The sequence below is a fragment of the Eschrichtius robustus genome, chromosome 11 (assembly GCF_028021215.1).
Source record: "Eschrichtius robustus isolate mEscRob2 chromosome 11, mEscRob2.pri, whole genome shotgun sequence".
NCBI classification, from domain to species: Eukaryota; Metazoa; Chordata; class Mammalia; order Artiodactyla; family Eschrichtiidae; genus Eschrichtius; species Eschrichtius robustus.
In genome coordinates this window covers 95,007,266-95,034,848 of record NC_090834.1, presented here as the reverse complement: position 1 = coordinate 95,034,848, position 27,583 = coordinate 95,007,266, and the positions used below count along the sequence as shown (strand labels likewise).

At 36.9% G+C, this 27,583-nt stretch overlaps 1 long non-coding RNA gene across 1 annotated transcript in view; it reads left to right on the top strand.

Annotated features, from left to right (window-relative positions):
• LOC137772598 (uncharacterized) overlaps positions 1 to 27,583 on the top strand; it is a 483,673-nt gene that overhangs the window by 199,287 nt on the left and 256,803 nt on the right. The gene's annotated exons all lie outside the window — the stretch shown is intronic.

Below are 27,583 nucleotides of genomic sequence, written 5' to 3'. Positions count from 1 at the left end.
GAAGATGGTATTTTTCTCCAAAGAGAGGAAATAGGTAAGTATAAAAGGTGATGAGAACACTTCATATCAAGGAAAGCAAAGGACATCCAACCTTGCTATTTTAAAGAGATGATGATAGGAATGGGTATTTACAAATCCAATTGTATTTGGATCTAAGAAAATATGTTTTCCTAGGTGAAACACATAAACTGGCAAACTCACATATTGTGATTCCAAGAGAGAAACTTTTCATCTCTTGTTGCTTTCACATCACACTTGGTTGTGGATTTTCAAAGACTTTTACTGGTACTAAAAAGTGGTAAGGATAGATTCAGGCTTCTTAAACTTCATTCACAGTGAGGATACTTGAAATCATACTTCCAAAATATAAAAGGTCACAGAACATTCATGGATGTCATTAGTTAGCCTGTGCCCTACACTGGAAAAAGGATTGGTGGTGATGCGAGTTACAGACCAACTGCCTCCAATACAGGCCAACTGAAATTTGAGCTAAGATCTGGTTTGACAAAATTTTGTAGTTTAATGGAAGCAATTTTAATTCATTTATTCATGCATGAATTTAGGCCTTACTCATTGAGTACTTTAATTGTATATAGGGAGACTCTTAAGGGCAGCATATTATAGTATATTAGGCCCTGGAGTTCAGGTGAATGAGACAGACATGGTCTCTACCCTTGAGGAATTAATTCCACAGTATTGTGGGAGAGCTGACAATAAAAGTGTGTTTATGAGGAAAGATACTGAGTTCTCTGAGAACATATGGCAAAGGAAACAAATCTAGTGTGATGGTTCAGGAAAAGCTTCCCTGAGTAAGTAAGTAAGCTGAAAACTTAAGGATGAGGGGGAGTTGGTCAAGTCAAGGGTTAGGGGTCAGAGGGGAAAATGTGTAGATTATTCCAGGAAAAAGAAATACCATATGGAAGAATTAAAGATGTGGTTAAATATAGTGTATCCATGGAAGTGAAAAAAGTAACAAATAGCTAAAATGAAGGAAGTGAAAGGAAAGAGGCCATGAGATAAGGTGATTTCAGGGTTTATCAGCTTCAACACTATTGACATTTTGGGCCAAGTAATCCTTTGTTGTGAGAAAGCTGTCCTGTATAATGTAGACTATTTAGCAGTATCCCTGCCTCTACATACTAGAAACCAGCACACTCTTGATCACTTATGACAATCAGAACTGTCTCCAAACATTGTCAAACACCCCCTGAGATACCAAATCTACACCCAGTTAAGAACCAGAGGGGAGGGCCAGTGCAGAATCAAAGCCTGGTCCTAGTTGGTCTCGTCAAAGCCTTGCTAGGAATTTAAAGGTTTGTTTTGGGAGACAATGGAAAAGCATGAAGGATTTTAAGTTGGAGGGTGAAATGGTAAGCTTTGCACTGAAAAGAAAAAAAAAAAGCTCTGATTACAAATGTGAGTCTGTGGACTGTAGAAAGTAGAGAGGATTTCCGAGGTCAATGGGGAGACCAGTGCAGTAATAAATGGAAGAAATGATGGTGGCTTGACTAGAGAGGTAGGAAGAAAGAAATGGAGAGATGGAGGGCTCTCCCAGGGATAGAAATGGCTGATTTTAGTGATAGATGCAACACAGGCATCGGAACAGGGAAGAATTAGGTGCCCATTCCCATATTTTAGTGTTTGTCTTTCATTTCTGCGCCCTACTCTGGTATGCCTTCCATAACCCTTCTTCTGCCTTATGCCTTCCCACAGTCCTTCTGGCAAACCCTCTGAATCCACTTGGCTTTCTGACTTGGACAGTAGGCAGATATGTTAGTATTTACTGAAATAATAAGCACGAGAATAAAAAAAAAAATAGACGTTTTGTCAGGAGAGCAATAATTGAGTTGCATTTGGGATTCGTTGAGTTTTGAGGGCCCTGTGAGATGCCCAAATGGAGTTAAAAAGTAGTGATAGGTTACTATAGAAACAGAGATTGTAAGATGAGTCTGGACTGGCAATATACGGGCAGAGGCACTTCCACATTGGCCCTTAACTAGTTGACCAGGGGAGAACTTTTACAGTCCCCAATACTATATAGTCACTGTATTCCCTTGGAAAATGACTTACACACTATGTAGAAATTACTTGATTAAAAAGAGAATGGAGAGGAGTCTTTTACCTGACCCTCTACAGTTACACGGGGAAAGCACAAATTCAGTCGTAGATATGTGACATCAAAACTAGTAGTGTATGCAAACCCCAGACTTAAGTATCAGAAATTAAGTGCCAGTCTAATTACCAGATGCTCTAGGATATATATTTATCAGGGATGCTTTCCCTTACGGTTATCCAGTCCTTCTTTCTGGAATCCTTCTTTTCTACTCTCTATTCTGTAATGTCCTTTAATTCCATAACTGGAGAAATAAAAGCACTATAGTACAATAAATCCCTGCTACCTCACAGAAAATTGCATTTCACTGACTGACTGCTGAACTCCCCACCAACTGCATTTTGAAAAATCATAATTGGCTTTGCTAGTTTAGTGACTGCCTTTCTCCACATTCTGAAGCGTTTCTCTACTTTGTTTGCTGTGCACCACTTTTGAGACCCAGCAGCATCATGCTGGCTACGAATACCTTGTGACGGGTGTTCACAACATGAATGCTTGGCTGACCTGTCAAATCACTGAAAATGCCCTCAAGCCAGAGTCTTGTTTTCCTTGGAACACTTGTTTGTTAATATTCAGGGGCCCCACAGCTGTCTTCTGAGTGATTAGAATGGGAAATCTACCCAGACACAATTCTTCCAATAGCCAAAGTAAAATCAGGAAAGCAAGCATACGTTGATAAGTCAAGTCAATTCATCTCTTGGAATCAAAGAAAATATTTTTCCCCAATCTGCTTTAGCAGTAGAATTGTGGGACAACCATATGTGAGTGGTGATAGCATCAGTTTCATTAAACAAATGCATATAGGATATCATGTAATAAAAGGTCTTTGAAGAAATGTGATCTGAGCCAAGCAGCATATAACTGGCTAGATTGCTGTGATCTGAGTGAATGCATACAGATTGTTTTCACTGTTGCCATTCAAGTTCATGGAGGGATTTATAGTTGCCAGAATACTAGTATCCCCCTAGAAAGCAAGAGTATCCCAGATAAGATACCGTTGCACCTCTTAATAGCAGTAGTGGAAATTGTGTGTGCCATATTAACTTTGGTTCAGATTAGCAAATATGGAAGCATCAAGACATTCTCTGTGCTTTCAGGGAGCCTACAATGTCAAGAGACAACATAGTATATATAGCCTCTGGAACCTGCCTGCCTGGATTCGGATCCCAACTAACTATGTAAACTCTTGGTACCTCAGTTTCCTCATCTGTAAAAGGGGAAGATGATAATAATAATAGTCCTACTCCCATAAAGCTATGAAGGTTAAATGAGTTTATATATGTGACGAACGTCTGCCATACAGAAAATGCTATATTGGACTTTGCTCTTCTCATTGGGTAGAGGCAGGACACATACACAGTTATGGTACAGTGCAATGGCAAAAGAATATATATATATATATATATATATATATATATATATATATATATATATAACAAGTAGTAGAGAAGAGGGACTATTTAACTTCATTGTAGGACGTAAGGCTGAGGCAGTGTTTTAAAGGAAGAAGAGAAATTTAATATGTGGACAAGTGAGAAAGAGCATCCCAGGCAAGGGAACAGCATTTGTGAAAATTTAACAAGATTAGGCATCGTGGCATTTTTGATGAAGTACAAAAACTTTGAATATGATTTCAAAGTTGTAGATGGAGAAGTAATGGGCAGAGTTTATGTAATGAAGGGTCATGCCTACCATACTGAAGAGCTTGAACCTTATGGTAAAAGGATAAGGACTCTAGTATATGTTTGCTCTAACTTAGACATTATATTGTAAGTGTATCTTGGCTTCGTTTATTTATCCAACATTCACTTTAACCGGATGTGGTTGTAGTTGACACCATTTTAAAGGTGATATAGGAGAACTATCCCATGTCACCCTCAGATGGACACTAAATGTTAAGATTCATCAGCCAGTGAAATAAAATATTATGCTGGACATAGAAATGTACTGAACTCTAAGCCAGAAGGAAAGAAAACTTCCCTTGGCAGAGACTGGAAAATCAAGATGTAGAGTGATTATTCATAAGGAAAGGTCCTCTGAAAAACTACCATTCATGTAAAATACTAACAATTAAGTGGATGAATAGTCCTTGAAATTAAGTTTTTCCAAAGAAAAGATACCCAAATCAGCCTTCAATGTATCCTGTATTGGGTGGAAGAGGAAAAATGTAAACATCATAATGTTCACAAGTATAGAAATAATTTTTAGGCCATATAGAGGCGCTCAGTTGTATAATAAAGCCCTTTGTGAGGCATTCAAGTCCCAACATTGCTATTGTGGCTGGTTTGCACACGTGGCCAGTGAAGCCCTAGAAGTTCCACAGCAGTGACTCAGAGAGCACCATGGAGACTGGGGAAAAGGGTTCCATGCTCCCTACTCCATCCCGAACTCAGCTAGGGGCTCATTTATCTACTATATATGAGGATCCCACTGGGATAGTTACTTGAAGAAAGGGAGTGAAGCATAAAAGCTTTTAAAAACCAACAACTGGATTGAGTCACTTTCAAATCTCTTTCAAATTAAAAAAAAAAAAAAAAAAAATCTTGTTCTAGTTTTTATCTCAGCTCCAGTAGCTAATTAACTCCTCCAGCACTAGCCATAATCCTAAACTCTGATTTTTTTTTTTTCTGGTATAAGAATTTACACTTATTTTTCAATAATAAATAAGCCAGAGCTTCTGTAATTTTGGCTCATTTGGACCTATTACATTTTCCAAATCCTTCCTTTGACCAACTTCAGTGGCTTTTCTCCTTCTACATCTTTTCTATTCCAAGCGACCTCTTAGACCTTCTGGTGACACCCCAGAGGCAACTCTAGCTGGTCTCCTGTAAATCAGCTAGGGATTTCTTCAAGGAGAGCTGTCTGCATCTCTAGATAAGGCACTGTTTGGCTTCCTCTGTTATTATTATTATCTTTTTCATTTCTCTCTCCTTCATCAGTTACATCCCCAGTTAAACTGAGTCTTGTATCACCATTTCCTGTCAAGCCAACAACCACAAACCCTCAATGAGGTCTTGCAACAACTAGCATCTCTTGGTTTGGGATTAGCTAGATGGCTCTGTTGATCTTCACTGGTCTTATTGAAGAGTCTGGGGTCAGCTGAATATCAGGATACAGGTTAACTTCAACTGGAGGAACCCAGAAACTTGGGTCTCTGCCCCTCCTGTTTTGCATTCTCCAGAACTTTCACCCTCAGCGAGTTCTCATGGCGCAGAGAGCCAGAGAAACACTTGAGGCTCAGGTTTGGAACGGGCAGACTATCAATTCTGATTCATTCTAGTGATCAGAGCAAGGGGACCTGTCCCCTGGCCAAGCCTAGTCAGAGTACGGGCAGATCACCCCACACACAGTTGGAGAGCGTTGCAAAATTACAGAATGGCAAAGAAGCAGTCTCTTACTGCTATCTGCCCTATGCCTTTATGCACAACACCAAGAGGTATTTTGGGTTTCTCTCAGGATTATGTTAAGTACGTAAATGCAAGTGTGTCTGTGGGAGGGTGCTGAGGAAAATGGGAAAAATCTCATTACTTTCTCCCATGCACTTTTGACATCAGCCATAGAGCATAAATCAATTCTGGCTGCTTCATTTAACCTTTGCATTTACAATAATACATTGGTAGATATTGATGTAGCAACGGCAAATAACGTGACATTCCAATTCTCCACATGTAGTGATTAAAGGAGCATTGAACAATCAGAGGCTCTCTTAAGCTCCAGAACTTTCCAAAGATGATGTAACTAGGTTCTGAGTCATGTTAAATTAAGCCATTGAATTCTTCTCCCCTTTATATCTGACCATCTTAATAAGAATAGTATGAGGCCATGCTGTTTTCAGGACACTGTTGAGAGACACACAGTAAGTGGTTTGATATTTAGGCTCTTTTCTCTGACTTTGAGATGGCTAAGACACCTCGGATTTGAAAAAATGTGTTCTGTAAAAAATAACAAAGATATAAAAACATGCACATATGTATGTATATGCATAGATACACATATATGTATGTGTATGTGTTATGTGTTATACATATTATATGACATGTATATGATATGTATAAACTAGTTTCATATTCGTCTCCTGATAAATCTGCTCAGAGTGATGGTCTGCTCAGAGTAGGACCTTGAGAATTGTTGACTGAATTCATCTTCTCTGACATTTATTCATTCACTTATTTTTAACCAATAAATATTTGTTAAAATATTGAAGTCAGATGCCTATGGTCCAAAATATACAAGTTGCATAAATTATTGTAAACACCTTGACCTTTTTTTTTAATCTATGAAATAAATTTAATAAAAATACTTGAGAATGAAATACATTTATATAGGACATTGTTTAGCCCATCATCAGGTACAGAGTAAGTTTGCAAAAAACCAAAAAACAAAAGAAAAATGTCAGCATGCAGTAGGAGCTGCAGGCTCAGCAGTGGCAACAATACCCAAACAAAAATTGCACTGGAACATTGTCAGTGTGATGCAAAGTATACGAATGCATGTGTGTCCATGGGAAGGTGCTGGGGAGAATGGAGGTCAGAAGGAATTGAGTCTGAAGGGTGGATGTAGAGGGCACGAAGGGAGGACGGTGAGTGGGCAGAAGAGAGCTTGTAAAGGACATGCAGGACAAAGTACACAACTAAAGGCAAGGTGACTGACATCTGAGCTAAAGTACAGACATAGGCCTGAGGAGCCACAGATGAAGCAAAGATCCATGGATTAAGCAAAGCAGCGGGTATATAGAGTGACTAGCGGTAACCAGGGCAGCAAGAGTGTCATTGGAGCATATTTTTGAGGGTGCAAACTTAAACAGAAAGTCCAGTGTCAGATACAGACAGGATCAGACATCTATAGCACTGAGCGCAGTGTGGAGGGGGTGTCTTACATTCACATACAGACTACTGAATTAATTTCTGTAATATTTAGTATACACTGCTATAAAATTCTGGGCTAAAAGTACTTTTCCTTCACTTCATAGATTCCCATAACATTCCCATAGTTATTTTCAGGATTCCTGAAAGTAAAATAACAACAACAACAAAAACAAAATAATCCCAAAGCGCCTTGTGCCTATTTCTGTGTTTAGTGATTTATTTCCTGTTATCCTCACAACAGCCATGGAGTTGGTTATCACCACTTCACAAATGAAGGAAGTGAGGCTCAGAAAGTAGATGTGCCTATGGAAGTTTATACTGCTTAGTTAAGTCACAAACAAGGGGTTGGAGTAGTCCTGGGTTCACATGCTTCAGACTTCTTCCTTGAATTGCACAATGACTAGGGTCAGGGTAGGGACACCATGCAAAAGAAACAGTGACCAGAATCCTTGAGTTCAGAGACACTGTGCTTGAAGAACATTCTGGAAGGAGCATGGGAGGATGGGAAGGCAGAAGAGAGCTTATGAAAGGCAGATGGGAGAAAGTGTGAGAAAGGAAAAGTAATTTATCCAAGGTCACACATCCAGTACCTAAATACTTCATCAGTGCCAGGCTCGAGGAGGATGGGTGATGTCCCCAGTGTCTTCTTTGACATTGAAAGCCACGGATCCCTACAGGCTAACACAACTTTGGCAAACTGAAGGGAGCAGTGTATGTTCAGTTGAACAGTAAATTTAACAAATACATAGTAAACAAAAATAAAGAGACAAGGATACTTATGTCTCTGGGAAGATGTAATTCTTAGCCATTTGAGTCTTCTATCCCTGTACTTTGTTGACATTTCCTTTTAATTATCCTTGGACACTTCCTGGAGGAGAAAGTCTTTAAGAAATGTACTTTCTTAAGCACACACTTCTCCAGAAGCAGCAGCCATTTTACTGGGAATTCTTCAACTGTGATATTTTTGTATGCAAAGTACCATACTTAGAGCCTTGGTGTGTAATATCTTTAAGTTTCTTCCATGACCAGTTAAGAAGAAACCAGTGTCACAGGGAATGACGTGCATCAAGCTAACTGTTCTATTGCCTTGTCTGAATATGGATGATTCAGAGAAGCCTCTATACAGTGTATCTGCCTGGCCCCCTTATCCCCATAAAAATAGCTCAGGGTAATTGGCTGTTTACTGTATAACAGCTAATATCTAAATGTTTATCACACATTATCTCATTTAATACTCTCAGTACCTCATGGAGCAAGTTTCTATTATTTTTATCTACATTGAACTGATACTGAAATTAAGGCTTAGAAAGTGAAAATAATTTATCCAAGATTGCTCAGCCAGTTTCAGAGGCAGGATTCCTAAGCCTCCATCCTTTACAAAAAATTACATATCAAAAAGGAAATTTTTCAGGGCTGTATCCTTCATTTTTCTGATCCTGCTTTTTATTCATGCCATCAGTTCTTTATCTTGCTACTTACTATGCCCTTTTCTCTCTTCCCACTTCTCTGGATTTTTTCTTTAAGAACAAAAATTCCCAACTATTAAAGTCAAGATCAGATTAGTCAACTAGGTGATAAAATGAGTGACAAATATCCTCATTTCCTTGCCTAAGTGCCACATCTTCCATGAGGCCCTCCCAGATTACCACACTCATAGGTGATTTCTCTACTAACTGTCATAGACCTCTGCCCACCCTTATAGGACTCTTAATACAAGAATGTCATTTCTTTCATGAAAGCTATATTGTGAGCATCTGCAAGGCAGTAACAAGGTGTGCCTCATATTGGTGGTAACATCAGTAGGACTGGTATCTGGGAAATTCTCTACTCAGTGAAGATAAGGCCAACCATAACTGCGGAACTCTTATTCAGGTAGCGCGGGAAAGGTGGAGGAAAAGGCAGAACAATCCAGCAGGGTGGGTGACCAGGAAGAGAAGCAGCAGTTTGGAAGGAGTAAAGCAGTGTGGAGACAGAGCAGTAGTGAGGAAGGAAACAGAGGTTGTTAGTGAGGCCAGAGGCCAGAGAGCAAGAGCTGGCAGGTGGTCCACATGCTCCGTGGAGGGTGCCTGAGCAGAGGTACAGATGGGAGTGGAGTCTATAGAAGAGAAGGATAGGATGGAGGGGTCTAAAGAAGAGAAAGAACAGAACGGAATTGTAAGGATCCTAGGCGCAAACACTGTCAGACTAAATGCAGTTTGGGAGGAGTTTAATGCTGCGTGAAGCAGAGATAGACCCCAGTCTGAAGCCTTGCTCTATCACGTAAGAAATATGAGCTGTGGTCAACTAAGCCTCATCTGTGAAAACTTCCTCTGCTTCGCCTCCATTCTCCAGTGGGAACAGAATCCCAGGTGAGTTGAGGGCAAACTTGGGCTTCTCCAACTCTAAACTTACTCTCTTTCTTCCATGCCAGTCTGCAAACTTAAAGGACTTTCTAATTCTCTATTAAAAAAAAAATTATATATATATATATATATATATATATACTTGCAAACCTGAAAATAGGTAAAGTGTACACAAGGTCTTTAATGAAATGTTGTCCTGTTGTTTCTGGTTAAGGATGAGCCTATAACATGCTAATGGAATCACGTCTGCTCTAGATCATCTTTACTCACAAATACTCCTACTAGACTCTAAATTCAGAGACTAGCTCCTTAAAGGTAAATTCAGTGTTTGTTTCTGCTTTCTTTTCCGTTGTTGTTTGCTTGATTTTTGTTTTTGTTTTGTTTTGTTTTGATTTGTTTCTACCATTTGCAGCTTCTCTGCATGGTATCTGGGATGTCTGGCCTAAAGCAATAATAAAAATAGTAGCTACCATTTAAGGCTTCTTTGCCATGCACCAGACTCTGCTGTAAGTGTTTTACCTGTGTTATGGCTTTTCATCCTCACAACCTCCCTATGAGGTTGATAGTATTGTTACACTGATTTACGGATGAAGGAACTGAGATGCACTGAGGAATAGAAGTAGGTATTTGTAGTAACTCTCATTAACAGATGAGAAAACCAAGGCACCAAGAGATCAAATAATGGGCCCAAACCACATAGTGAATGGTGGAGTTCAGATTCAAAGCCAGATATTCCCATTTCATGTATTTTTAAGGGCTTCCCCAAAATTGGCATTTCTGCATTTTATGATAATAAGGCTAAGAAAACATTGCCAGTCAAACTCTTTACAGGTAGATATGCCATCTTTCCTTGTGCCTAAATAAGATCAAACACTTAAAACATTTATTTGTGTGTGTGACTCTCTTTGAAAGATACCCCATCTCTTCCAATATTTGCTGACAAGACAAAAAGTGTTTTTGAGCTATTTGATTTTGTTAACCCTGGTTGCTTTTTGGAAGGAGAGCTTTGCTGTTAAAAACTAAGACTCAGTGCTAAGTGCTGAATTTCTGTAATATACCCACAGACAAATGAGTACTTGGAGTTAGCAAAGCCTTTTCATTTTACATCATCTTCATTGATTCTTGAGCCATATTGTGAGGTAGTCAAGGGAAGAATTATCGCTGGAGTTCAGATCTCATCTTTTCCACTTACTAAATGACATGGGGAAAATTGTTTAATTTCTGTGTGACTCAGAAGAATATGCACACTGGTGTTGGAAAAATTTGTTTCCTTTTGAGTTTTGCATCATTGATGAGACTTATTTGAGGAACTAAGTTCATGTTTATAACCAAAGATCAGTACAGACTTAATCTGTAACTTCATACCACTTTCAGAACAGTGTAAAATTGAAAGATCTAATAGATGTTCATTGTGACAGCATTGTATTATTTAAAGATTTTTTATTAAGGTAAATCAATGAAGCTGTGTTAACACAGAAGGAAATTTTGTCATTTTATGTATATCATTTAAAATGGGTTGTAATAAAAATAATAATTATGGACCTGAAAAATTAACTTTCCTTTATATCTAAAGATAGCACTGCTGATTATTCCAGACAACTGAGATATTAATCTTTTGCACTTGTGAGAAGTGTCCAGGTATTTACTCCTTATCACACAACTAAAAGCATGTCAGCCTCCTGGAATAAGTCCAGATAGTTTAAATTCAGAATTTAAGAATTAAGTCTTAATAAGCTTACCTTGCTATTCACTTTACTAGTAAGGCATTCCTTCTGCTTCCTGACCTGTTTATCTCAAATAATATTGCACAACTGTGAGACTTCCCAGCCTCCATCTCAGAAATGGTGGGTTAATTAGAGGAAAAATTAACCTGCCTTAAAGTTCATGGTCGTTTTTTTAGAATTTAGCCAAGTGAGTTGTCCCCCGTTGGGATCTATGAGAGCATAGGTATACCTTTCTGTTGAGGAAATGCACGACACCCTATACGTTTACAGAAGGATTAAAGGCCCCTTCACTTATCTTGCCTAGTTGGTCTGTCTTAAATGCTTTAAAGAGGATTTACTTGGGTAAGATATTTGCCCAAGACCACACTGAAAAGCAGCTTTTCTCTATATTTGGATTCCTTGCCCTGGCTGAAGGTTTTTGTTTATTACAACAGATTATTATTCTGGAAACACTAAATCCTAGTCCAGGGTCAGTAAACATTTTCAGTAAAGGACCCTGTATGAGTTTCCTGTTGCTGCTCACAAACAGCAGCAATAGGAAACTCACAAGCTCAGCCGCAATTGTAACTCACAAACTTGGTGGCTTAATGTAACACCAATTTATTATCTTAGAGTTCTGGAGGTCAGAAATCTGAAATCAGTTTCACTGGGCTTAAACCAAGCCATGAGGAGTCCTGCTTTACCTCTGGAGGCTCTGGGGAAGAATCCATTTCCCAGTTTCTAGGAGCTGCCTGCAGTCTTTGGCTTATGGTCCCTTCCTTCATCTTCAAAGCTAACAGTGTAGCATCTGTTTTCCTCTTTGGCTTCTGCTCCCATCCTTATGTCTTCTGGCTCTGATCCTCTTATAAGGACCCTTGTTATCCTTAAACATACCTGCAAAGTCTCTCTTACCATGCAAGGTAACATAATCACAAGTTCTGGAAATTGGGACATGGACATCTTTGAGGGGCCATTATTCTGCTTACCATAGGCCAGATAGGAAATATTTTAGATTTTGCAGGTCAGACAGTTTCTGTGGCAACTACTCAACTCAGCCATGGGTAATTTGTAAACAAATGGGCATGGCTGTGTTCCAATAAAACTTTATTTACAAAAATAGGCAATGGTCAGGATTTGGCTCATGGGCTGTAGTTTGAAAGCCCCTGGCCTAGACACATAGCATCTTATATGGATGTTCCTAAAAGATATTTCTGATAATGTTTTAATAAGTAAATAAATAAGTAAATACACAGATTGATCCATCAATCAATCAATCAAGGATTGGGAGGAAGTTCTTACAGATTTTTGGGTTTGGTGTTCTAAGGAAAAACTCCTATATAATAGGAATTTTATCCACTTATTTTTAAATAGCTCTAAATCCTGACCTCAGTATGAGATTAACTCTCACTCTGTAAGTCCTTTCTCTTGCCATAGACCCTGTATAAATGCAAAAGGAACTCAGAGAATCACTATTGACTTTCTTTTTACTGTCCATAAAGTATAGAGCCATTTTGAATATAAATGCCTATTGATATAAGACCAGTTGTGCATTTTTCAAAAGTCATGAAAGAAGAAATAGGTAAGAAGAAATTATGAAATTGATATTAACAAGTTTGCTATGCTTTTATCTCCCAAACTCTGAAGGCTAAAAGAGTTTGGAACACAGAGCACAGATAACATGGAAGAAATGTTTGCAGCCCATCTTCTTACCTCCTAGTAACCAAATGAAGCCTCAATGTTTCAAGTAAAGTAGATCAACTCTGTCACCTGTACTAATCATCTTTTGATCCTTGCCATGCGAATAGATTCATGATCTGACATTTGCTATTCTAGTCACAATAGCTCTTGTCTCAGCAATTCAATTTTCAGTGTCTCATGAATTTAATACTGCTCTATTATCAGAAGACTTGTAATAACTTATACTGATGAACCTTTTCCAAATTTCCTGTTCATCTTAACCTTTCCACCCTTCCATCTGGGTGTACAGGATGGCCTGTGAAAAGGCAGGTTTATCCAACATACTTTCATCAAGCATCACTATGTGCTAGAGTTACAGTGTGACCAGGACTCAAGATCTCAAGTGTGTCAGAGAGCTGACAGCTTCAGCTGGATTTAGACAGAAAAATAGGAAGCAAAAGCAATGTACGTGCATATAATCTGAGCCCTTTGAGGGGCTGTCCCAGTAGAAAAGGTTATTATCTGCTTTTCCCTTGAATCTCCAAAGCTGTTTTTAGTCATGGTAGCAACCCTCTAACACCAGAAGCAAACTCCCCATCTCTTACTCTTTCAAAACTGGTGTTTCTTTGGGTAAACTGCCAAGTTTCAGCATCTAACTTGAGAGACATACAACCTCTCAGCAATTTTCAGGCAACTAAGATCTACCTTGAGCCCAGTGAGTATGTACAAATCCTCTGACTTGGGTGGCCAACATCTTTAGCTTTCCGCTGTGCTAGAACATGCCCTATCAGGCAGATATTGCAAAGAGAACTGTGGAATTTAATTTCCAGGAATAAATGGGGGGGGGGGGATGAATTATCTCATGTATATAGAAGCTAAATTATGTCCTCAATCCATGAAGTAATCCATTTGTCTCCCCACAGAACTGATCCAGAAAGATTAAACCTAGAAACTTAATTTTATACCTTATCTAGTTCAGTGTCACTTTAGCTCAAGAACGCTTTAAATATATATGTGTGTGTATAATTCTTCAATTGGAGAACAAATTTGAAATCAGCATTGACATCTAATTATTACTGTTTTATCTTGGCTAGATATCAAAAAGGAAGTATGAATTCACATAGATTAGAAGTTTGGTAATGAAACTTTTCTAAAGACTTTACAATGCAATTTTAAGATTTTTTTTCCCATAAATACAGTAGTCCAGAAGAGCTTTCAATAAGAATAGTAGAAAAGACTTCCCTCCTTCACCCCCTTCCCCCCTTCCTTCCTTCATTCCTTCCTTCCTTCCTTCCTTCCTTCTTTCTTTTAACATATTCTTATTGATTGCCTACTATGTACCAACCCTTACTAATAATTCAAAATAAAATTAACACCATCGAACATTTTACAATTGCTTGTGTTCCTTATTAAAAATGAAAGTCAGAAAAAAGCACCTAAAATTTAAAATGAAGCCTAAAATATCTATTAAAATGATACCACTGTGGATTGTTGTGTGTTTCCTTGTTCTTGCATAACTGACTCTGATGCTGTTAAAAGAGCAATCACAGAGCAGATGTACTTGAACCTTCTCAGCACTTGATTGAACGTGACACACTTTCGTGAGAGTACTTATAATTTTTTGTGAACAGGCTTGCTCAGGGATGACTTTAAAAATAAAGTGCAGGGTAACAAACTTGCAAATTGGAAACATCTTTTAAAATGTTTAAATATAGGTGCAGAAGTGACAGGAGTCATTTTATTATAAAGTCTGACATGCACTCAAATACAATTACCTCACAAAATTAATGCATTGGTGGTTTCCATTATTTAAAACTTTGGCATTAAGTATAATTGATTATATCCATAGCTTTGCAGTACATTTTCATACTGAATATGATAAATAAAATAACTTTCTGTCATTTTTTGTTATATCTAGGATGATCAACTATCTTGGTTTGCCTGGGACTGCGGGGTAGGGGGTGTTCCAGGGACATGGAACTTTTAGTGATAAACCTGGGAAGTTCTGGGTGAAACAGAACAAGTTGGTAACTCTAGTTATACCACTGAACCATGTTTTAGAAATCACTGTGCTAAGTTCTGCATCCTTAGTAAAGCTATAATTAATTACAACAGCTTCACTTCATCCCCTGGGTTCCAATTCTGGCTATGCATTATAATTATCTTGGGAGGGTTTTTCAGGCTCACGCAAGAGCAATTACATTAGAGTCAATACATTTTGAAAGCTCCCAGGTGATTCTAATGTGTAGCAGAGCTAACAACAACCTGTTCCCGGGTCCTCCGAATGTCAGTCCACAGAGTCAGGAAGAAAAACAGCAAAATGAAGACATAATCCGTGCCCAGGGATGATTGGACCTAATCCTACTGGGCCCTTACCATGAACTTGCCCAGTGGTAGGGGGAGGCAGGCCCTAGTTTTCTCTCTAAAGCTTGCTACTCTCCTCCTCTCCAACTCCTCGCCATGTAGGAATCTTCTACTTCAATATGAGATCTGAATTCTGTAAACTATTCTATAAACTGAGAATTCAAGATTTGAGATATTAAGGATTAAAAGAAATAGACTAAACATTTTCAGAGAACAAAGACTGTGACTTATTTAACTCTATAACTTGTAGTGCCATGTGCAGAATATTCAATTTATTTGTCAATCATAGAATTTTTCCTTTAATGAAAGAAATGAAGGGCTTCACCCGAAGATTTCATTTATTTAACTAACAACAGTCATCAAATATGTTTCACATGCCATTTGGTCCAGCCTTCGTGGGATGCACAGACTTAGAGGGAATATTAAAATTATAATCAGACAATGATTTTAATGTGACAAATACTCTAATCTGTCAGAGTAGCTCTTTCTTGATTATTATCAAATTTTATATTATATAAATTATGTAACAGACACTTGTATATAAATTTATTTACCCTTGTTACAAACTCATGACTTAGGTAATATTGCACTCATCCTCAGTTTACAGTTGAGGAAAGTGGGAGCATAAAGAAGTTAATTAAATTGCCAAAGCCACAAAGCTAGTAAGTAGAAGGACTGAGTTTCAAACAGAGGCAACCTTGCTCTGGAGCCCATGCCCTTAATCCCTCCTTTATACCACCTCCTGTCAGAATGGAAGTTGGCAGAAACCTGCTTTGGAAGTGACTTTATGGCTTTACATAAGGGAAGGGAGTGTAAGATTCCAGTTTTCACATACCCTACTCCACCAGGTTTAAAGATTCTCCCTGGTGAGTAGGAGCAGGGGGTATAAGCCCAGACTTGGCGCCCATGCAATACACTTTTTGTATGATCTCCTCTGTCATTAGATTCAAAAAGTCATAGTTTGGTGATTGGCAAAGGACTCTTGAACATGATATAACCCCAACTGCATATGTAGATGAGAAAACAGAATTTTAAGTGAATCCGGAAATAACTCAGAAGATACAGCTAAATACTATGAACCCTGAAAAAGAGAATAAAGAAGAGGGAGAGAAGAGAAGAGGAAATAGAAAGGCAGAGAGGTATAGCTGTGGAAGAAATAGTCTAACGTGTCTTGATTGGATTAACTCAGTAAGAGTTGCATCTCATGGCCCTCTGTCAAGTGCTCCTGGAAAAGTAAGAGCACCCACAGGGATGTTTCATGCATGATTCTAGCCCACCTGTTACCAACAGGTGACCATGAAACTTGTACCCTGTTTTTCCTGTCTTTTTCTAGCTTTTACATCTGCTTTTTGTAAATCCTTTTAGAAAGTGAAGTTTACTGCCACAATATCCCTTTAAAAAAGTCAATGTGCATGCCACAGTTTCTGTCTTTAGAGTTACCAAAAATGTTGAGTGTCAGCACAGTGCTGAGTCCCATTCAGATGTAGGGAGAAGGATCTTCTTCCTGATTCTGACATACTTTGTCTCTTGGGACAGAGTTAGATCTGCATGTACCCAAAAACATTCATATCTTTGCTAAAAATTGCTTCCATTAGATTTTGCCTCTGCATTCTCTTTCTCCATTGAGAACCAAAAACCAGCCCAAGGTACCTGGCAAGTATCCAACTCTTTCTTCCAATTAAACTTCTCTTTTATTTCCCCAGTCATAGAAAAAAAAAAATTTATGCATATGAAGAGATTTCTAAAAAGTCATTAGGAGTCTGGATGGAAATAGGATAGGAGTAGAGGGAGTTTATACTAATGGGAGAGAGAAAGAGGGTGCCAGTACAAAACAGCTTGTTATAAAAGTATAGAAGTAGCAACATAGAGAAGAGATAAATCAGGAATTTTGTTGATTTTCAGGTAGACATATAGGGACATTTGTGGAAGTTAGTGTGACATAATACTGTGTTTCTTATATTTTCAAGTTATTCGAATTTCTTCTTATTTCTTCACCAAAACTCCATGAGATAGGCTTAAAAAATGTAATATTATCCCCCTAATAGAAATGAGAAATTTAGATCCATTTGCTAGTCATCTCATTTAAGGTCCCTTGGTAAATACATAGCAGATCTTGTATTAAACAGTGCCCAATCTTTCTGAATATTGACCTGGAAATGCCAGAAAGTTAATATTTTCTATTGCAGACAGTGTCAGCCAGCAAATTGCAGTGCTCACTATCTAAAGCACTGAAACTCAGGCAGAATGTTTGCTGGTAATTTATAAGAATTCTTTCTTAAAAGACTCTGGACAGAATGTTAGCCAGCAAATAAGTACAAGAATCAACTTTAGTCTCCAGGAATGAAATGAGGAATTTAGAGGACTATTGAGTTTGCTGAATTTTCACAATGGATCAGCAGAAAGTTATTTGTTCCAGGCATGCCAGTCACTTGCGCTACCCTTGGATATGTAATGTTCCACGGCTCTTAGTTCAAGAGCTCTCAGCTTCACTTTCTTATCTACAATCTGGCCCTTTGTGAGTGAAGCACATAGGAATATAACGAAAGCCAAAAAGGCCAGTTGGCTTCAGGGCTGTGTCAATATAACCTCAAATTTTAATTTGGAGAAGACTCCATCGAAGCATGTGAATGAGAATTGCAAAATGTTCATATGGAACTTGACTCCCTGGACAAAGCAATTTGTCTCCCATGTGTATTTTTCTATAGTGAAGCAGAGGCGTTAATCAAAATTTTGTAAGGAGAGTCACGATAAAATGAAGAGCTTCCTGGGTTTTAGAGCTCTTTCTACTACTTTGAATACATGTCAGAATTTGCTAAAGCAAAGGAAAATCTTTGTTGAATTATAGTCGTCAATTTCCAATGTGTTTTAAGACACTTTTTGGAAACAGAAAGAACATTCCATAAGCTTAAGCAGACTCCATATATCTCAAAACGGAGTCTTTGCCCATCAAGCCAGATTCCTAACTCTCTACACTAGTTTTAGATTATAATTGTGGTCAAAGAGATTATAATTAAAAGAAGAGATATTTATTTCCCATTTTACGTCTTCGAAAGGGTACATTTCCACGCCCCTCCCCCCGACCACATGGTGAGGAAAATAATGCAACGTCATTAGAACATTTTGAAGAAAGAAAACTCTAAAGAAGAAAATGAAAATCATCTCTTCTATTTCCTCCTAGAGAAAGCATTTAAAGTATTTTGTTCCAGTTTCTCATTAGGTCTCTCCACAATACATTCATATATACCATATTATATGTATAAGTCTTCTCCCTGTTTTTAAATATTGAATCTCTCATGAGTCAGTTTCTATATCAGTGATAGTCTTCAAAGCATCACCTCACAGTATTTGTAATATGGATGTAACATAAATTAAAACCTGAAGAGGGACTTCCCTGGTGGTCCAGTGGTTAAGACTTCACCTTCCAATGCAGGGGGTGCGGGTTCAATCCCTGGTCAGGGAGCTAAGATCCCCCATGCCCTGTGGCCAACAAAACAAAACATAAAACAGAAGCAATGTTGTAACAAATTCAATAAAGACTTTAAAAATGGTCCACATTAAAAAAAAAAAAAATCTTAAAAAAAAAAAAAAAGCCTGAAGGTAACACAGCTTTTAATATCACTTTACTTGGAATTGTTTCACATCTTCCACATAGCCTTTGCTCTGTAAGAAGAGTGGGCTAAAAGTTTGCCTTTCCAGAAGGAAATAATAAAGATCAGAGAGGAAAAAAAAAAAAAAAAAAGAGACCAAAACAAACAAACAAACAAAAACAATAGGAAAGATCAATGAAACCAACAGCTGGTTTTTGAAAAGACAAACAAAATGCATACATCTTTAGATAGCCTCATTATGAAAAAAGAAAGAGGACCCAAATAAAATAAAAAATGAAAGAGGAGAAATTACAACTGATACCATAGAGATACCAGCAATCATAAGAGAATACCATGAACAGTTATATGCCAACAAATTGGACATTAGAAGAAATAGATAAATTCCTAGGAACATACAGTCTTCCAAGACTGAATCAGGAAGAAATAGATAATCTGAACAGAGTGATTACTGGTATTGAAATTGAATCAGTGACCAAAAAACTTCCAACAAACCAAAGTCCAGGACCAGATGGATCTACAGGGGAATTCTAACAAACATATAAAGAGTTAATGTATATTGTTTTCAAACTATTCCAAAAAAATTGAAGAGTACAGAACACTCCCAAATTTATTCTATGAGGCCACTATTACCCTGATACCAAATCCAGGCAAAGACACTACAAAAAAAAAAAAAAAAAAAAAAAATTACCGGCCAATATCCCTAATGAATATAGATACAAAAGTCTTCAGCAAAATATTAGCAAACCTAATTCAACAATATATATATGTAAAGAATCACACACCATGATCAAGAGGGATTTATTCCAGCTATGAAAGTATAGTCCAGTATCTGCAAAACAATTAATGTAATATACCACGTTAACAAAATGAAGGATAAAAATCAAATGATCATCATGCAGAAAAAGTATTTAACAAAATTCAACATGTATTCACAATAAAAACTCTCAACAGAGTTGGTATAGAAGGAACATATCTCAACATAATGAAAGTCATTTATAACAAACCCACAGCTAACATCACAGTCAGTGCTGAAAAACTGAAAGCTTTTCCTCTAAAATCAGGGACAAGGCAAGGATGTTCACTCTTGCCATTTCTATTTAACATCATATTGGAAGTCTTAGCCACAGCAATCAAAGAAGAAAAAGAAATAAAAGGCATCCAAATTGGAAGAGAAGAATTAAAATTCTCACTATTTGCAGCTGATATGATAATATATACATATAAAACCTAAAGTCTCAACAAAAAACTCTTAGAACTAAGAAATGAATTCAGTAAGGTTTCAGAATACAAGATTAATATTCAGAAATCTGTTCCTTTTCTATACGCTAATAATGAACTATCAGAAAGAGAAACCAAGAAAGCAATACTATTTAAAATCACATCTAGAAGAATAAAATACCTAAGAATAAATTTAACCAAGGAGGTGAAAACCTATATTCTGAAAACTGTAGGACACTGATGCAGGAAATTGAGGATGATACGAATAAATGGAAAGATATCCCATGTTCATGGATTAGAAGAATTAATATTGTTAAAATGTCGATACTACCCAAAGCAATATACAGATTTAATGCAATTCTTATCAAAATACCCATGACATTTTTCACAGAACTATAGCAAATAATCTTAAAATTTGTGTGGAATCACAAAAAAACCCAGATAGCCAAAGCAATCTTGAGAAAAAAGAACAAACCTGGAAATATCATGCTCCCTGACTTCAGACTATACTACAAAACTATAGACATCAAAACAATAATGTACTGGCACAAAATCAGACATGTAGATCAATGGAACAGAATAAAGAGCCTAGAAATAAACCCACACACCTATGGTCAATTAACATATGACAAAGAAGGCAAAAATATATAATAGAGAAAAGACAGTATCTTCAGTAAACCATATTGGGAAAAATTGATAGCTAAATGTAAAAAAATGAAATTAGAACATTTTCTCACACCATAAAAACTAAGCCTAAAATGAATTTAAAAACTAAATGTAATACTGGAAACCATAAAACTCCTGGAAGAAAACATAGGTAGTATACTCTTTAACTTAAGTCTTAGCAATATTTTTTTATCTGTCTCCTCAGGCAAGGGAAATAAAAGCAAATTAAACAGATTGGACCTGATTAAACTTAACAGCTTTTACACAGTGAAGGAAACAATCAACAAAACAAAAAGACAACCTACTGAATGTGATAAGATATTTGCAAATGATATGTCTAATAAGGGGTTAATATCCAAAATATTAAAAGCTCATACCACTCAACATAGAAAAAAAAAAAGATTAAAAATTGGGAAGAAGACCTGAATAGACATTTTGCCAAAGAAGACATACAGATGACCAATAGCCACATGAAAAGATGCTCAACATCACTAATCATCAGGGAAACGCAGGTCAAAGCCACTATGAGATATCACCTCACACCTGTCAGAATGGTATAATCAAAAAGACAACAAGTAATAAATTTTGGTGAGGATGTAGAGAAAAGGAAACCCTCATTCACTGTTGGTGGGAATGTAAATTGGTAGAGCCACTATGAAAAACAATATGGAGGTTTCTCAAAAAAATTAAAAATAGTACTACCATGTGATCCAGCAATTACACTCCTGGCTATTTACCCAAAGAAAACAAAAATACTAATTCGAAAAGATATGTGCACCCCAATGTTCACAGCAGCATTATTTACAATAGTCAAGTTATTGAAGCAGCCTAAGTGTCCATCAGCAGACATATGGATAATAAAAGTTGTGTCATATATATACAATGCAATATTAGCCATAAAAAAAGAATGAAATTTTGCCATTTGCAACAACGTGGATGGACCAAAAGGATATTATGCTTACTGAGGTAAGCCAGAGAAAGGCAAATACTGTATGCTGTCACTAATATGTGAAATCTAAAAAAATACAACAAATGAATGAATATAACAAGACAGAAACAGTCTACAGAGAACAAGCTAGTGGTTACCAGTGGGGAGAATCGTGGGAGGAGGGGCAAGATAAGGAAAGGGGATTCAGAGGTATAAAATAAATAAGATACAAGGATGTAGTGTAGAGCACAGGGAATATAATTAATATTTTATATTAACGTTGAATGGGGTATAATCTATAAAAATATCAAACCACTATGTTGTATACCTGAAACTAATATAACATTGTAAATCAACTATCCTTCAATTTTAAAAAGTCTCACCTTCTAGAATGGTGTTGGGTGTGAAAGGTAGGCAAAAATATGATCCCTATGTTGTTCCCAAGTTTCTCTGGCCCAGTCTCTGGGGATCAAGCTGAGGAAATGGTCACAAATTAAGCAGAATTTCTGGAATTTCTGCTGTTGTCTAAGAACCCCCAGCCAGTCAATACCCCAGATCATCTCCAATGATATTTGCTGGGGAAAACAATTGCAAATGTTGGTGCCAAGCCACAGCCAACATTTGAATCCAGGAGGGACGACCCAGAACTACTCACCTGCTATCTCTCTGGAAACGCTCTATTATTGCATCAACCACACAGTAACATGTTCCTGTATTTTCATGATTAAATTATTTGGGCTATTTTGTTATATTGAGACAGGGTTCGCCATACTTGAAATAGCCTCAATTTAATCACAAATTAGGCCTTTAAAAAGTGATCCTGTAGTATTAACATCCTTATAATACCAGTCATCCAAGTGCTACTAAAAAAATAAGAGCGCTCTCCAGATAGAGAGAAAAATGCCTGTACATGTTGGCCACTGTGATTGGAATCATGCTTCTGCCTCAGACCTAATTTTTAGTTTCAAGATGATATTATAGAACCAAAATAATTGTAGCTTTTCAATTTACTCATTTATATTGAATTCCAAAATTATGGAACAAATTGATTATAAGACACTCCTTGATTGTATAGCATCTTGCCTGTATTCTAAGATTTTTATTTTGGCATTGTATTCCAAAATGTATAAATCAACTCTTATTTCTTGTGCTTTGAAGATGTTAACTTTACCTAAATTTACGTATAGATATGGTTGGTGCCAAGAGGATACTATGCATAGTAGAAAAGTTTTAAATGATTGCTAGAACAAAAGCAGGAAGAAAGAAAAGGCCTTTGCAGTGGGTGCCCTGACAAGCTTTGCTGCGATGTCGCCCTAATGTTGTGTGGACAGAGAGCAGAAAAGTTTCTAGTTTCTCATCTGTATTATTAGACTTCCTTATAATTAATGTCTAACTGTTTTGGGGTAGATCTATGATTATTCCCTAAGTGAATTCCTAAGACTCTTGATCACATTGGAGTTAAGAATTATATGAGGTGCAGTAGCATGCAGCTTTTCTCTATGACATAATGAAATAAGATAGAAAATATGAGAACGTTTGTTTAAAAGTATTAAAATTATGTGTTATCCTACGGTTAGCCTTGATTGCTACTCTAGAACAGGGAAGAATGGTACTGAAAGGACCAAGAATGCTCAAAGGTTGTTGATTGCACCTGGACAATTTGGAAGGTTCCTGCTCTCTATGCCAAATTTCCCAAGCTGGTTGGGAAGATAAAGTCCTTGCTCGTTTAGCCATTGGTTCATTTTTATCTAACGGACATCAGTTAAGTATTCACTGTATCCAGTGGCATGGGCAGGATGTTGAAAGCGTGAAAATAGATTTGTCAATCATTGTGATGTTTTTCCGAAATGTAAAATCTATTGGGGAAAATAGGTATATGAAATTACACACAGCTTTGCATCTTCATTAGGGTGACAAGACCAATTATAATGCAATATATTCAGAGGTCCAGAGAAGGTGAGGATTGCTATGAGTTAGAAGAATCAAGGAGGCCTTTATTAAAGAGATGAGGTTAAAGTTTGGAACTGAGGGGTAGGTGGTAGATATCTTTGTCACTGCCCACCTTGTAAAAGTCAGGAAAAGGGGAAAAAAGCCTTGGTAATAAATTATAAAACTATTACTATACAGCAATTGGCCTCGAGGATATGCAGACCAGATAATTTGTTTTTCCATACTTCCCTTACCTTATTTCCATAAGAGTTTATATCTTTTAAATAGGATCCCTCTCTGGAGAGCTTTCTAATAAACTGTGTTATAAAAGTAAGATAGTGTCTCAAGTCTAAAACAAAAATCATTACACCTTAAAGAAGAAACAACCTAGAGAAATTTTATTTTATGAAGACTTCCTCATTAGTACCTTTGCATAATTATTAGTACTATTTTATGCAGAGAACTCTATTTACCCTGTTTTTAAGGAGTTGATTTTGCAATTGTGTAGGGGTAAAAGCATCTGAGATATACAGACACAGGCAAAGCAAAAGCATGCATGCCTCATGCACATGTATGTGTGTGCTCATGTGTTTGTGGCCGGGGGTAGAAAGTAAGAGGTGTATACCAGGGACAGAGGAGTTTTGCAGAGATGCCTTGAATAAACTATTGACTTGCAAGTACAGGAAGACCTCTGCCCATCTGCTTTGCTTCACCCTAATCATAGATACATCCAGTGGGCTTCATGTCTGGCCAGTCTCAATATATTATTTACATAATTTACATTTACATTGCTGAAAGTCTACCCCTCCAATACAAGGATAACTTAATTCTAGGAAAGGAGAAGACACCACGATTAAAAGGGTTAGAGAGCTCAGAGGCAACATGCATGGCCAAAAGAGAAAAGTATTAGAACCTTTAAGTCAGACTCTGTTTTAGAGTAAATAGTAATATGAAATAAAAGGGGGGAAGGAAAACTGTTTCAAAACCAGTCTTCAAAGCCAGTCTACATGCTTCCAAGTCCCCAAAGTAAACGTTGAAAATGTTTTCTCTGTGGAGACATCTTGTGGTCTAAAGAGAGTGGCCTTTGATGACACAAAGGCTTGTGTACAATCCCTCTTCGACTTCTTAGCTGTTCTATCTGTGTATGTTTCTTTGGCATTTGGATTGCTAGTTTCACCATTCTTAAAGAATAGTAATGTCTACCTTATAATAACATTGAAAGGGTGAAGAGAATGGCATGTAAGATTTGGGCATTATATACATGCCACATATGAATTAAATGAACAATAACTAATTTTTCTCAGCAAGTCATGCTAAAAAAAAAAAATAATAATCTAACACGGCCTGTATGAACTCATTTAACTCTTAAACCAAATCAGGAAGTAGTTACTTTTATGCCCATTTCACAGATTAGAAAATTGAGACATAGTGAAATTAAGTATCTTTCCCAGGGCTATAGAAGCAGCAATTAATTAATTAATTAATTCTGAGCCAGAATTAACTCTGAGGCAGTCTGCCTACCTACAGAAACTAAACTTCCAGGCACTGTGCTCTACTCAATAAAATGTGACTATCAGTAGGTAGTGTTATCACTACTACTTCTGTCTTCTTGTCCTACTGGGATATTGTCACATCTGATCCTCTTCTTAATTTTACCTTTAAGAAACCCGTTAATTTAACACTTTCTTTTAGGATTAATATCCTTTAATGATTATTTGTTTATAAATGATTCTCTTACAGTAGAACTTGTTGCACGCTATTATGAATATCGTCCAAATTCTCCAGAGATTTAAGATACAAGTTAAAATATTTAAATGTCAACATATTAATTTTTCTATAACTCTAGGCAGCAAAATGGCTATATGTACAATTTATGTACATAATAAAATCTGTGTAAACACATGCTGGTGACCTACTTTCCTCCAAGCCTGTCTTGTTTTGTAATATCTACACTACCTTTTTTGCATGAGGAAAAAATGTTTTCTTTATTTCATTCCCCTGGTTTCCTCCTCCCTGTCACATTGAACTAACAAACACAGTAGAATGAATTTCATATCACACAACGTGTGCTTCAGTATTGAACCCAGTTGTCTCATCCTAGGCAATATGTCTCAATATAGAATCCATTTCCTTCTCTGGGAAGAGTTTTGGAAAACAAGTGTTCCTTCTTTTTTGTAGCTTTTTATTTGAGAGCTTAGCAGGAATAGTATAAAACAATTCACCATCAAATTTTCCAGAAAAATCAATGCACAGCTTACCTCCCTGTCTCTACCCTCCAGATTTTATTATATATGACAATGGCCTTATTTCTATGAAGAACAGTGCTACATTATTTCCATTACTTTCTCTACATTGCAGCTAATGTTTCACCTTAGTGGAAGGATATTGGTTACTAAGACCCTATCTGGGCTCATCCTGTACTGAGTCATGCATTTATTCATCGAAAATATTACACAGCCTTTAAAAAGAATGTGGTAGTTTTATATATTCTGACATGAAAGGATGCTCAAGATATATTAAGTTTTTAAAAAAAAGCAAATTGCAAAACAATATATTTACCAGGCTCTGATATTTTTGTTTTCCAAAAAGAAAAAAAAAAAAAAAAGTAAAATGATCCCATGTGTACGTGTGCGTATAGAAAAAATCTGGAAAGATGTATTCCAAAATGTTAGCAGTTACCTACCTCTGAGAAGTAAACTTACTTGGGTATGAGGGCAGTGAGGGAATGAAGCATTCTTTCTTACTCATATAATTTTGTATTGTTTAGTTTTATATAGTTTTTTCTGTAATGTTCAGTTTTGTACTATATAGTATTATTATAGTAATTAGAAATATACAATTGATATAATATCTGTTATTATAGGATTCCATGTATATGCAAAGACCAGTGGGACAGTTCTGAATTTGATGATACTGTAATCTAACAGATGGGATAAGACAAATAGAAACAATCATTATAATACAAAGAGACAAAAGTAATCAGTTCCATAAGAGAAGTGCACATATATTTGCGATTAGGAGAAAAATCACTGGGCATATTGAGGAGATAGACACAGATAAGTGGTATTTGATTGGGAAAGAAAGGGTTTTAGCAGGCTGAGGTATTTAACTGTCTTTTCTCTTTTTTGTTGCCAGTGTGGAGAATGTGTTATGTGCTCAATAAATGAAGATTGTAGGAAAGAGAAAGACGGAAGGGAGATATGAAGTATAATGAAATAATCACCTGGTCATAGAAATTTAGAGCTGGGCAGAATATAAAGATTATCTCATTTCATGCTTTAATGCTCTTCAGAAGAATGTTATGATTCCATCATGGTGCCCCATTGTGTATAGGATCTTAGCATATGATTTTTTTTCTTTTTTTAATTCAAGAACATTCACCTTTTCACTTAAAGGAATCACTTTACGGCTTCTTTTTGACATATCCAAATTGCCAGCCTCACTACTCTTGTGCTTTGGGGACATTTTTAAATAAAATAAGGATTACTTGAACACAAGCTCTGCAATACCCTGATAGTAGATCTGATAACTGAGAAGGCTACTAAGTGACTAACGGGGAGGAAACACTGAACAAAGAGATGATTCACGTCTCAGGCAGGACAGAGCTGGACTGTGCGAGATTTTATCACGCTGCTCAGGATGGCATGTAATTTAAAACTCATGAATTGTTTATTTTTGAATTTTTTTCATTTACTATTTTTGGACCATGGTTGAACTTGGGTAACTGAAACCACAAGAAGCAAAACCGGTAGAATTGATGGGGAGGCAGGTGGCTGGGTGGTTAGTGTATACTCATTGTTCCTCTCCTCCTTGAAGATGTTGAATTTCTGAAGGCCACAGCTGATTCATTTTAATAGCAAAGGTTGTCTTGAAAGGATTCCTGAAAGAATTTATAGTCACCCTCATGCCTGTGACTGGTACCTGTTTCATGAGTTTTTAAATTGGGGTCATAGAAACTCCAACACATACTATGTATTAAGGGGTAAGATTGTGTTCCACTGCTTATAATTTTTATGGGTTTACATAGTCGATCTAAAGGTTATCTTGCTTTAATTCCTGTGGTAAATTAGCCAGAATTTGATATCAAATTAGGAAGAAAAATAGGTGTTTCACTAGCTGATTTGGTAGAGTATGGCCAGTGGCAGAGAGAGACTGCCAAGATGAATGTCA